This window comes from Ascaphus truei, chromosome 6 (genome assembly GCF_040206685.1).
Source record: "Ascaphus truei isolate aAscTru1 chromosome 6, aAscTru1.hap1, whole genome shotgun sequence".
Lineage (NCBI taxonomy): Eukaryota > Metazoa > Chordata > Amphibia > Anura > Ascaphidae > Ascaphus > Ascaphus truei.
The window spans coordinates 27,981,543-27,995,571 of record NC_134488.1 but is presented as its reverse complement, the minus strand read 5'-3'; the positions used below and the strand labels follow the sequence as shown (position 1 = coordinate 27,995,571).

The following is a 14,029-nucleotide window of genomic DNA, read 5'->3' as shown; positions in this document are numbered from 1 at the left end:
AGAGAAAGGCACTCACCTGCTTTCACTCCACACTCCTCCCCGCTCCCCGAAGCCTCTCCTCCTCCCGAAGCCTCCCCTCCCCATTGGCTCACAGCCACACACGTCACGCGTCAACGCTAGGAAACACCATTCTCTGGTGTCTCCAGCGGCTGACGCGCTACAGCGTGTAGTCAGCTGTGCAGCCAGTGGGGACCGGGACCGGCTCGCGAGGATTCCCCTGCTGGTGGGGAACTCGCGACCCGCCGCCCGCGCCAACGAGCGCAGCGGGACCGAGGCCTTACGGAGCGGGAGAGGAGGGGGGAGTGCAGGGGGCAGCGCGCGTGCACTGCTGTGGCTGCGTGCGCACCTCTTAATATGCTCCCCCTCCTTCTGTCTCCTCCAACGGAGCAGAAGTGGAGGAAGGAGGGGGGAGTGCAGGGGGCGGCGCGCGCACGGCTGCGGCGGCGCGCGCACCTCTTAATTGACTCCCCCTCCTTCTGTCTCCTCCAACGGAGAAGAATTGTAGGGGGGAGGAGCAGGGGGGGGGGGGGAGCAGGGGATGGCACAGACTCAACTCGGGAGTGCAGAGGGGAGGAGGAATGGGGACAGATGGGAGGGGGAGGGCCATGCAGTACTGTCCTGCGTGCGCTCCTCTCCCCTCCTTGCTTGCTCCCCTCCTTTCTTGCTCCCATTCGTTGCGCTGAGGCTGCCCCTACAGACCACCATAGTTATGACTCACCAATTCACCTCAGCCAATAGGGAAACAGCAGTTCCTGTACTGTAAGACACCAAACTCACAAATAAAAAGTCAAGTGAAATAAATGCACCCCACCCTCATGCCCTTTCTTCTATTTTGGTAAGCACAATCAGGATTTATAACACCTCATAATTCCACCTAGGCTGCAAGCTTGCCAAGTGGTAATCAGTTTTTTTCCCTGTACAGTATATTTTATTCCACGTAATGGCAGATGCAAAGAAAACTCGTAAATCGATTACTTTAGATATGAAGCTTAAAATTATTAAAATGTATGATGAAGGTGTTTCTCAAGCTGAGATCGGCCGAAGGCTAGGCTTCCATCGTACGACAGTTAATACTGTCACGAAGAGTAAAGACAAAATCATTGCAGAAATTAAGAGTGCTACGCCAATTAACACAACAACAATTAGAAAAAGGGATAGCGTTGTTGCCGACATGGAGAGACTCTTAATAATTTGGATAGAAAATCAGACGGCACGCAATGTTCCTATAAACCAGGCAATTATTCAAAGTAAAGCCTTAAGCCTATTCAATGACCTGAAGGCTAAGAAAGGTGAGGCAGCGAAGGATGCAGAATTTGTTGCAAGCCGTGGATGGTTTGATAGGTTCAAGAAGAGGGCTAACATACATAACATCAAAGTGCAAGGAGAGGCAGCGACTGCAGATACTGAGGCTGCAGAAAGCTATCCACGTGACCTTGCCAAAATAATTGATGACGAATGCTACCTAAAAGATCAAATTTTTAATGTGGATGAGACTGGTCTGTTCTGGAAGAAGATGCCTGCAAGAACCTTCATCGCAAGAGAGGAGAAAACAATGCCTGCCTACAAAGCAGCTAAAGATAGAATAACCCTTCTGTTAGGTGGCAATGCTTCTGGTACCTTAAAGCTAAAACCTATGCGAATTTATCGTTGGCAAAACCCTAGCGCTTTAAAGAACTATGTTAAATATAGACTTCCAGTGCATTGGAGGTCTAATAGAAAAGCATGGGTGACTGCAGCCCTTTTCGAAGACTGGTTTGACACCTGCTTTGTACCCGAGGTGAAAGCCTATTGCATCGACAACAATATCCCTTTCAGAATTTGTAGACAATGCTCCTGGCCACCCTCGATCGTTAAATGAGCTGAACCCTAACATTCTAGTGGAATTCCTACCACCGAATACCACCTCACTACTGCAGCCCATGGACCAATGTGTTATAGCCACCTTCAAGCTGAACTACTTAAAAAGAACATTCAGCAAGTGTATTGCTGCAATAGACAGTGAAGAGGGAACAGGGAAAGAAGTCCTAAAGAAATTCTGGAAAAGCTACAATATCTTGGATTGCATCAAAACCGTAAGAGATGCTTGGAAAGACATAAAGGAAACAACAATGAAAGGGGCCTGGAAAAAATTATGCCCACACTTAGTTGACGATTTTGAAGGCTTTGACGATTCTGATTCTGAAGATAATGTTACAGAAAATATTGTAGAGATGGCAAGGCAGTTAGAGCTGGAAGTGGAGGCAGAAGATGTTGCTGAACTTCTGGCGTCCCATTCTGAGCCCCTCAGCAATGAAGATCTTCTGGAACTTGAAGAGGAGAGAGAAGAAGATGATGTGCAGGATGAGGTTGAGACCATCGAACAGCCTGAAGGCCTATCTTCAAAAATTCTCTTTGAAGCTTTCCGTCATCTTGATAGCGCCATGGCTCTTTTTGAAAAGCATGACAAGGACTTTGAAAGAAGTTCCAAAGTCAATGCAATCATTTCGGGGGGCTATGCCTGTTACAAAGAAATATACAGAGAAAAGAAAAGAGCTACACTTCAAACCTCCTTAGACACCTACTTTCCTAAAAGATCAACAGCAGCCAGTCAATCTCCCAGACCATCAACATCCACTGAAAGTCCACCTCGAGCATCGACATCAGCCCCAAACCCTACTCCTATTATTATTTCTACTTCAAGTAGTCCATCGAAATCGCCCGCAAGAAAGCGTCTAGCCCTTGATGACTCTACTTAATCTACATAACAGTCCCACACAGCAGGAATTAGAGAGAATGTGTTGCTGCCAAGGATCATATGGTTTGATTTTCTGTTTGCTGTTCAGTGGATTGGAACTCTTGCTGGTTCTGGACTCTAGCTACATTGAGCTGTTGCTCTGTTTTGCTGAGCATCACATTATCTTTGATTGTGGGATTTGGTTGATTATTGGTTGGGGAAAGAGGGATAAAGGCCTGAAGAAGGGGTATCCACTTCTAAACGTTGCCCCCTTAATTTACCCTCCCCCCATTGTTTTTCCCCCACACCCTGTCTTATTGTCTCTCTCACCCTTACCCCGTGTTCTTTCCCCATACCACGTATATCCTAGAGTGCTATTATTCGTTTGTGTGACATCTCTCCAAGTTATTGTTATCTTGTGTATGCATTAAATTATTCTCAGTTTTGGCTTATGTCCTGGTTGACAATTTTTTGGTAGTCAGTGAATGCTGGAACATTGGTTGATATTTGGTTACTGCTATAGGGGGAAGTAGGGTCTGTGCGTCACAGCCGGAAGTGACATCAGACCCGGACACCCGGAGGGCTGCGTGGTATCGCGAGTTACAGCACATCTATGCTGTGTGCACCGGAGCGGTTTCCGTGATCTGAGGGACAGCAGGACCGCCAAGGATCTGCATCATCCAAAGGGTGAGCTTTTCCAATACTGTCTCAACCCTGGGGTACCCCTCTTCACCAATACCTGCCCGGGCAGTGCACTATCTAAAGGACCAAGACTGTCTATCGGGTAACTCCCGTTTTCAATCCCCTGGAGACTGATTTACTGGTACCGCATATCCATTCCATCAGCACTACTTTCAATCACCATTTATGTATTTATTTCACATTGTTGTCCTAGAGGGATTTTTTTCCTGTGACTAGTTCATTTATTAAAGAATTTTAGCTTAATCACAACCCCTACTGTCTGCGCTTCTCACTTTTTTCTTTCTTGTTGTTACGCCCACACTAGGGACTGGGGGTTCCCTATCATCAGAAGCTGCACCCACCATCGGGTTGTGATTACTTTAATTCCTTTTATTTCAATGTAACATCAGCTAACACTCATTTGCACCGGACTGGTTCATGTCACATGCCTTTTTTTGTTTTTGTTTTTGATTTTGTGATTTTTTCTATTTTATCTTGCTCCAGTGCCCATATTCAAATAACAACCCATTCGGCGCTTTTATACTTTTTTTTTTTTTTTTTTTCTTGTTGGAATTAGGGTTCTCCTTGTTCCTGCTGCACCTGGCATTTAGTTATTTGTTATTCCAATTTTGAGTGCTGTTTATATCTTTTTGTTTTGTGTTACAGTAAAAATACTGTACAGTAGATGATATATACACACAGAAAAAACCCGCACAGCTTATGCTAACCACAGTGAGGTGCTGACTGGATGGAGACTAATTATATCATATGAGAGGAAAAAGGACCCAGTCTTCCAGCACTCTGTCACAACAAATGTAGAATTATAAAATTAAAATACTTTATTGATAACCAAGAATAAAAAATAGGGTGTTAAAATTTAATTAAACGGTGTGTTATAACAGCACTTGACTGTATCCTTCATAACCCATCCAAGGTGAGGTGGGTAGATATTAGTGATAAGATCCCTAATAGATATTCGGGATCAAGGCGCTATCTGTTATAGCTTCCTAAGAGATATAGGAGAGGGGTCTATTAGAACTCACTTAGAGGTTAATCTCAATATTAGTGTATCAGTGCATGTGTTACGCACTCAAGTGACACACCAATGATATAAGCGTGTTATGGCATAGTAAGCGACAGGTTAGACCATATCTACCCCTGCTTGAAATAGCGCTGCTTGCTTTAATAATATCGCTAACATTAAAGGTGCTAGGTCTATGGTGGAATCGTTTTGTGCCCACAAATGAATTAAAGCGCAGGCTAATAAGCAAATAAAAGGTAAGGTATAATTCCGTTGGCATTAATAAGGTGTGTATTTGATATACCATGGATACCTATACTGCAGAAAAGTAATTGATGCAGACCACCATATGTGCTGCTGATATGTCGTAGGATTTATGGGTGTGCTCTTAATCCACAGGGCTCACATATATTGTCAGTTAAGTATGGCTGCATCAATAATGAGCTTGATGGTGCAGTGTGATTACCAGTCATGCGTTAGCCATCATGTTTGAATCCACATAAATACACCTAATGCATGTTCACAGTCACTAATCCCAGGACTGGGTGATATGGTGCATAAAGGAGGCGGCTAACGTTGAAGCAACCTCCACTATAATTGTGGTGGCTAGAGCTGGTATCAACACTGTAAACTGCTCAAAAGTAAGTCTGCTAGTATCCTGTGAGTATACTGCCAAAATGCCAACAGTGTCAACCGGTAGAACAAGCGGGTGTATGTGGGGTTACTGATGGGATGAAAATCACACTGTAAGATCACCCCAACCCCCTTGTTAACCCTTGATGACAGATAAATACCTAATACCAGTTTGTGGGGGGGGCCGGTCTATCTGTGAATCGCATGGTCCCCTATATCGGCGCTGATCTTGGTTATATCAGCGCTGATATGCTCGAGGAACTGCCTGTCTGTGAGTGAATAGACCCTGTGAGGTAGTAGGATCCCGCGGTACAGTGACACAGCGCGATCCTAAGAGAACATACACGCCGGGGGAAACCGCAAGTCTGACAACGCGGATCAATATCCATCAGCTGTTGTGTTTCAAATCAACCGGTTTCCCGCGTGTGCAGGAGAGAAAATGCCGACGCGCGCGTTTCACGTAGTGAACGCTTCTTCAGGGCACGTAGGGGGAGGTCCCTGCGTGTAGAGGTATGTTTATATAGCCAACATTACAACATTACATTGGGCTGAATAACTATGGCTCCAATACTGTTTATATATGTGATGTGTGGGGATCTCAAAGCCATGAGCTTCATGGGGATAGACCAATTTTCTCCAGGAATTAGACGCGGGGATTGGGACAACGAACTATTAAAGATCGAGTCCAGGTGGATTTATACCTTGGGAACACTAAGCCCACTTGGACTCAATGAGGGGTTTGTGTTTAGCCCTTTCATATAATTCCCACATGCCCTATATCTAGCCACCCCCCCCCCCTCTCCCCTGTATCAGCCATCAATCATCAGAATAAATCTCATACATTCAATGAAACAACGACACGGTGTGCTTACATTACTTTATTTTTCATTTTATTCAATCAATGGAATATAGTGTATTAGCATTTAAGGTACTATCTAGATTCATAGATATACCCTTACTATTAGTGATCAACCATCACTTTCAACCATGAATATTAAAGCTTACAACACTAATCCCCTAGCCCAGCGTTTCCCAAACGGTGGGTCGCGACCCGGCACCGGGCCACGGCACCAAAATTGCCGGGTCGCAGCGAGGCTGGCCGCGCGGTGTCTCCCGTCCCCCCTGCTCAATTTTAAAAAAATGCCGGCGATTTCCCCCTGCGGTCCCGCGCGCTTGCGCAGGGCAAGCAGGGCCTGCTCCCTTCCTCCCCCCCCGCTCCCAACGTGGGACGGAGGAGGAAGTACCAGCTCCTCTGCGTCCCGCACGTTACGTGGGACGGAGGGGGAAGTTCAAGCTCCTACTGCGGCCCGCTTCCCCCCGCGGCCAGCTTCCCCCCGCAGCCAGCTTCCCGAGCTCACCTCCCGTGGCACCCCCTCCCGAGCCCACCTCCCGTCCCCCCAAGCCCACCTCCCGTCCCGGGCAGCAGGGGATATCGGGGGCAGCAGGGGAAAGCGTCCGGCGGCAAGGTAAGTCACCCCACCCAGTCACTGCCTCCAACCCAAGTGCCCCTGGTCCCCCTCCCACCCACCCAAGTGCCCCTGGTCCCCCTCCCACCCACCCAAGTGCCCCATGTCCCCCTCCCACCCACCCAGGTGCCCCTGGTCCCCCTCCCACCCAAGTGCCCCTGGCCCCCTCCCTCCCACCCAAGTGCCCCTGGCCCCCTCCCTCCCACCCAAGTGCCCCTGGCCCCCTCCCTCCCTCCCACCCAAGTGCCCCTGGCCCCCTCCCTCCCTCCCACCCAAGTGCCCCTGGCCCCCTCCCTCCCTCCCACCCAAGTGCCCCTGGCCCCCTCCCTCCCACCCACCCAAGTGCCCCTGGCCCCCTCCCTCCCACCCACCCAAGTGCCCCTGGCCCCCTCCCTCCCACCCACCCAAGTGCCCCTGGCCCCCTCCCTCCCACCCACCCAAGTGCCCCTGGCCCCCTCTCCAGTCACTCACATCCGTCGTTGCCTGTAATTCACTGTTTGTGTCTGTGTGGGTATAGGGGAGAGCGAGTGTGTGTGGGTATAGGGGAGAGCGAGTGTGTGTGTGTGTGTGTATCTGTGTGGCTGCGTGTGTATCTGTGTGGCTGCGTGTGTGTCAGTGGCTGCGTGTGTGTGTGTGTCAGTGGCTGCGTGTGTGTGTGTCAGTGGCTGCGTGTGTGTGTGTCAGTGGCTGCGTGTTTGTGTCAGTGGCTGCGTGTGTGTGTCAGTGGCTGCGTGTGTGTGTATCAGAGGCTGTGTGTATGTATCAGTGTGTGTGTCAGTGGCTGCGTGTCTGTCAGTGGCTGTGTGTGTGTGTATCAGTGGCTGTGTGTGTGTGTATCAGTGGCTGTGTGTGTCTGTGCAGGCCCTATAGGCCAGTATAGGCGATAAAATTTTTAGTGGGTCACGAAGGAGAAGTTCAAAAAATAACCGGGTCACGGAAAAAAAAGTTTGGGAAACCCTGCCCTAGCCTATGTGAGTAGTTGCAACAGCAACACATCACATATATAAACAGTATTGGAGCCATAGTTATTCAGCCCAATGTAATGTTGTAATTGAATAGACACTATTGCAACAAATTAGTGGGCACTCTGAATCTGGCATTAAGGCAGTTACGAGTATGCAGGCCACACACAGTGCACTAATGGTAGTGGGATATCAAATCCGCCATGCAGCAGCAATGAAGGGGTTAAGTGAGGAAACAGGCAATTACATCTTGGCTATATAAACATACCTCTACACGCAGGGACCTCCCCCTACGTGCCCTGAAGAAGCGTTCACTACGTGAAACGCGCGCGTCGGCATTTTCTCTCCTGCACACGCGGGAAACCGGTTGATTTGAAACACAACAGCTGATGGATATTGATCCGCGTTGTCAGACTTGCGGTTTCCCCCGGCGTGTATGTTCTCTTAGGATCGCGCTGTGTCACTGTACCGCGGGATCCTACTACCTCACAGGGTCTATTCACTCACAGACAGGCAGTTCCTCGAGCATATCAGCGCTGATATAACCAAGATCAGCGCCGATATAGGGGACCATGCGATTCACAGATAGACCGGCCCCCCCCCACAAACTGGTATTAGGTATTTATCTGTCATCAAGGGTTAACAAGGGGGTTGGGGTGATCTTACAGTGTGATTTTCATCCCATCAGTAACCCCACATACACCCGCTTGTTCTACCGGTTGACACTGTTGGCATTTTGGCAGTATACTCACAGGATACTAGCAGACTTACTTTTGAGCAGTTTACAGTGTTGATACCAGCTCTAGCCACCACAATTATAGTGGAGGTTGCTTCAACGTTAGCCGCCTCCTTTATGCACCATATCACCCAGTCCTGGGATTAGTGACTGTGAACATGCATTAGGTGTATTTATGTGGATTCAAACATGATGGCTAACGCATGACTGGTAATCACACTGCACCATCAAGCTCATTATTGATGCAGCCATACTTAACTGACAATATATGTGAGCCCTGTGGATTAAGAGCACACCCATAAATCCTACGACATATCAGCAGCACATATGGTGGTCTGCATCAATTACTTTTCTGCAGTATAGGTATCCATGGTATATCAAATACACACCTTATTAATGCCAACGGAATTATACCTTACCTTTTATTTGCTTATTAGCCTGCGCTTTAATTCATTTGTGGGCACAAAACGATTCCACCATAGACCTAGCACCTTTAATGTTAGCGATATTATTAAAGCAAGCAGCGCTATTTCAAGCAGGGGTAGATATGGTCTAACCTGTCGCTTACTATGCCATAACACGCTTATATCATTGGTGTGTCACTTGAGTGCGTAACACATGCACTGATACACTAATATTGAGATTAACCTCTAAGTGAGTTCTAATAGACCCCTCTCCTATATCTCTTAGGAAGCTATAACAGATAGCGCCTTGATCCCGAATATCTATTAGGGATCTTATCACTAATATCTACCCACCTCACCTTGGATGGGTTATGAAGGATACAGTCAAGTGCTGTTATAACACACCGTTTAATTAAATTTTAACACCCTATTTTTTATTCTTGGTTATCAATAAAGTATTTTAATTTTATAATTCTACATTTGTTGTGACAGAGTGCTGGAAGACTGGGTCCTTTTTCCTCTCATATGATATAACAGTAGAAGATATGCCCTCTCTTTCATCCTTCCTACATAATTTTTACCTAATTATCTGTTCATCCATTTTGCATCTGCCAGCACTAGTAAGAAAAAAAAATCAGCTGACATTAAAAAATTTCTTTCAATAAAGCCTACTGTATTTATTTTGTTTACAAATGCGTTATTTACATCAGTTATGCACATATATGATGTTTGCAGTACAGTACATGCACTGTAAAGTGGAAAAAAGGTCGTGCTTCACTTTAAGTACATTTTCACTTTACATATATGCTCCGGTCCCATTGCGTATGTTAAAGCGGGTATGCCTGTATGCTCTAAGAACAGGACTCGAGCGATCCTTTCTAAAATAACCCTTTTTTTGTAGAAATGAAAGAAAGAAAACGATGGGTTTGTACATTTTAAAAAAAAGTTGATTTACTCCCTGTTTGTAAAGAAAAAAGGAGTATTGGTACTTCATACCGCGTGTCGCCAATTGCAAGAATCTTCAGCGCAATGTAGTAATAATTACACATATTCCTTTCTATATCTGCTCATCATTACTTTATTGTACAGGCAGTGAGTGAAAATGGCGATGTTTCTGTCTCTCCCGCAGTCGCTTCTGCAGGGCTTAAAGCAGCCAGTGACGGTCTGGGGGAGGGGTGGCCAACTCCAGTCCTCAAGGGCCACTAATAGGTCAGGCTTTACGGATATCCCTGCTTCAGCACAGTTGGCTCAAGCAGTGATATCCTTAAAACCTGACCTGTCTAGGGTATCAAGGGGGCCTGTTATAAAGCCATGAAGGTCAATCTACCATATATATCGGAAAGTTGTCTGTCTGTTCTCTATGTATTTGTACACCCCTTATCGTCACCACATTTTGAATGGCGGTTCCTGAAATCAAGGAGCAGGTTTTTATCTATGTTTGGAAATTGGATACAATCTTTTTTTTAATTCTATGAGTTATTACAATTTCTCTAAGGCCTCGGACATGGTCAGCGCATAATGACCCGTGCTGAGGCGCGCTTACGCTCGGCACTGAGCCCCTGCAGCCGCAATGAGAGCGGCTTTAGCAACAGCTGTGCCTAGGGCCGGTGGTGTTTTAAATCCGACACTGTATGTGACTCTCCTTATCTGCCACCAGGCTATGTGCATTATAATGTCATTAGTATTATGTCACGTGCCAGATACATATCCTACCAGGTACAGCAGCCAGTGGCTGACTTGCTTAGGCTGCGTCCATGGTTAGTGATTGCGTGCTGAGGCGCGCGGAGGCTGAGGGAAAGCGCGTGCTTTCCCTGGCCTTAGACCGCGCGCCGTCCGGGGGTGTGTCGGGGGCGGGCCAATGACGTCACGGAGCTGGTTCGCCCTCATTGGGCAAACCGCTCACGTGACTGGCCCTGCGCTCCGGCAAGCGCGAAAATTACAAATTTTGCTAAGACTTACGCTGTTGCGGCCGCCTCCTTACCTGCACGCCCCCCCCTCGTCCTTCTGAACCGACGGCACACGGTGTCACGTTGCCAAGGTAACGCGACGTTATTTGACGCTCCACCGTCACGTTGCCATGGAAACGAGATGCCATGGCGTCACGTTAGGGACGTCCGCAGCATCATTTGCCGCTGCGGTTCAGAAGGAGAAGCAGGGCGGCAGGTAAGGAGGCGGCCGACACATGTTAGGGCCTTCCCATTCGGCCCGAGAGCGCGGCAAATGCATATGGGGACGGACATTTCTGCCGCTCTCTAGGCCCGGGCCTAATGGGAAATCCGCAGGTGGTCACATGGCTATAAAGGTTACACAGAGAGCAGACGAAGAATGAACGGGAGGAAGTCAGCTGGAGAAAGTAAGAATGCTGGAGAAACGAAGAGGCGGAAAGAGCTGGAGACATCCTAAGGTATTAAAGAAAAGGGAGGGAGGGAGAGAGATAGGGGAAGGAGAGAGAGAAGAGGGGAAAATGGGGAGAGAGAGGAGGTGGGGGGGGGGGTGAGAAGAGGAGGGGTGGAATGAGGTTGGTTTCTTAGGCTGAGTCCCCACTGGCGCTGAGCGGGCACATGTTTGAAGAGCGCTCCAAGCAAGAGCGCTGGGTGTCCTGTCATTTACGCGAGGGGGGGGGGGCGGCATTGAGCGCGCTGGAAAGTTAGATTTTTTTTGTTTACAGTATCTTACAAAAAAAATGTTTTGTATTCGTTTAAAGCAGGTCCCTATCCTTAGACAAAGTCCATGCAGCTTTCGCCCACGCAGAGGCGTGTGCGTCCGTGACGTCAGCCGCGTGAAGCGGGTGCATTTTTCGGACATGCTAGACGCGCTGTCGGGGGGCGTGTCTAGGGGCGCGTCAGTGATGTCACAGAGCTGAGGGCGAACCGCTCACGTGACCTGCCTGTCGCACCGAGAAATCAGTTTCGTCTGTTTCCTGCTGTCGCCCGCGCACGAGCTATGGGCGCGATCACTGCCTTAAGGCAATGTGATCGCGCCGTGCGCAGACGCCTCCACACAGTCTGCGGCAGCTTGGACTTAGCCTTACTTTCTACATGGGAATTTTTTATTTTATTTGAATTGATCTTTATGAAGGCCCCAAAGCCTGAATTAAAGTGTCCACACGGCGACCTCTGCTGTTCATTCCCGCTTGTTGCACCCCAGCCAGAAGCACATGGATATTTTCCATGCAGAGAAAAGAAAGAGATGACTTATCAGAGAAACCATCTTATCCTGAGCTTCTCTCGTAAAGCTTTCTCAAGCAGGGGGTCTCCACATTAAGATCGCAAGGTTCATTGGGGTTTTGGGCATAAAAAAACATTGGAGGGGGAAAAAAACCTTATTGTAAGTGAAGAAATCATAACTAAATAAATAAGCACGGAATATTGTACTCCTATTAAACAATGTCATTAACGTGAGACTGTAAATCAGAAGACAACCCCAGGATAAGGACATCTGTTTGGAACTATTCATCCCACGGGCAGTGCAAAGGACATGGGCCATCCCTTAAGGTTGGAGGAAAGGAGATTTCACCAGCAAGAAAGGAAAGGGTTATTTACAGTAAGGGCAGTTACAATGTGGAATTCATTACCCATGGAGACTGTGATGGCAGATACAATAGATATCTTTAAAAAAAAAAAAAAAAAAAAGTTGGACATCTTTGTAGAAAGGAAAAGTATACAGGGATATACCAAATAAGTAAACATGGGGACGATGAATATTTGGAGTCAGGAAGGAATGTATTTTTCCCCATATGAAATATTATTGCCGTATCTCCTTGATTTTAAGACACACCTTTTTTCTGAATTTTCACATGTCTGAAATCTGGGTGAGTCTTAGAATTGATGTTTTAAAAAAATAAATAAAGTGTTGTTTGTCCCCCTCCTTCTCACTTACCAGGTTTACCGGCGGCAGCAGGAGAGGTCCGTCAGTGGAGGAATGAAGTTGGCGGCGGCAGGAGAGGTCCATGTTAGTGAAGGGAGGAGCGCGCTATAACACTGGAAGTCAGACATCGGTAAACTTCCGTTGCCGGACTTTCCGGTGTTACCGTGCGCTCCTCCCCAGCCGTTCTCCTATGCCGCTCTTCTCCTGCTCCGGTCTGATGGTCTTCTCCTGCGGGCGCTGCTGCCGCCGCACACCCGCAGTCTTAACTTCATCCCTTCACTAACACGGACCTCTCTTGCCGCCACCGCCAATGGATCTCTCCTGCTGCCGCCAACTTCTTTCCTCCGCTGACGGACCTCTCCTGCTGCCGCCGATATACCTGGTAAGTGAGGGGGCCAAATAACACTTTTTTCCCCCTTCGATTGTAAGTGCTAAATTGATGGTGCGTCTTAGGCCTCGGACATAGAGACTTCTCCCGTGCGGAGGCTGCGGGAAAGCGGGTGCTTTCCCTCGCCATACTTGACAGGCCATGGGGGGGGTGCTGAGGGGCGTCATGGAGCTGGTTCGCCCTCATTGGGTGAACCGTTCACGTGACCGGCTTGTCGCACCAATAAATCAGTTTGAACTGATTTCTTGCGCAACACGCGCCCCCTCCCGCTTCCGCCCGCCGCATGGACGCGATCACTGCCTTAAGGCAGTCTGTTCGCGTCCGCGCGGTTTGCGGCACCATGTCCGAGGCCTTACAATCGAGGAAATACAGTAGGTGATATGTCACTGGGGTTTTTTGTTTGCCTTCCTCTGGATCAAAATACTATACATACAAATATAGGATAAGGTACCGGTCGTCTTAATTTAGCATAGGTTGAACTTGATGGACATACGTCTTTTTTCAACCTCATCTACTATGTAACTTATTCTTGTTTTTTGTTGTTTTTTTTAAAGGTGTCATTCACATTTACCCTGTTAAATGTGCCACTGCCGTTAACTTTGGTCCTCGGAGAACCACACCCCTCACCCCTTTGTAAACATTATGTTTTGCTGCTGGTGACATTTCCTTTGCTCAAATTCGATGCACAACCCCCGAGGTGTATACAGTATGTGCACATCTTTTTTTTTTAATTATTATCTTCAATTTGTCCGGCACCAACATCAGTGCATTATAGGAGGAAGGGCAACAACATTGTATGACAGAAGTGTACAGTGCATATATGTTAAGACAAACAATAAGGAGGAGGTCCCTGCCCCAACGAGTTTACAATCTAAGAAGGATGGGAGAAACAAGAAACTGTGAGCTTCTTAGCAAGGGTTTTGCCATCAACATGAAGACGCCGAGTTCTAGGATTAAGTAAAAGAAGTCAGGAGACTGTTGGATTGGTCTCTGAAAAAGCGCCTCTTAATGAACTTTTAAATGTATATATGGCAGGGGAGAGTTTGACCAGGGCCCCCGACAGAGGGGGAGAGACGGCAGAAGTGTCTCAGGCTGGCGGCTGCAGGGGGCCCGTCTGTCTTTTGCTGGTGCACGCTGAAAGCTGGGTACGACTTCCGG

At 47.8% G+C, this 14,029-nt stretch overlaps 1 long non-coding RNA gene across 1 annotated transcript in view; it reads left to right on the top strand.

Annotated features, from left to right (window-relative positions):
* Positions 1-14,029, top strand: part of LOC142496802 (uncharacterized) — an 80,516-nt gene extending 66,487 nt beyond the window's left edge. Inside the window, exon 4 of the long non-coding RNA XR_012802111.1 lies at positions 13,426-14,029. This is a non-coding gene — a long non-coding RNA (uncharacterized LOC142496802). The remainder of the gene's footprint in view (positions 1-13,425) is intronic.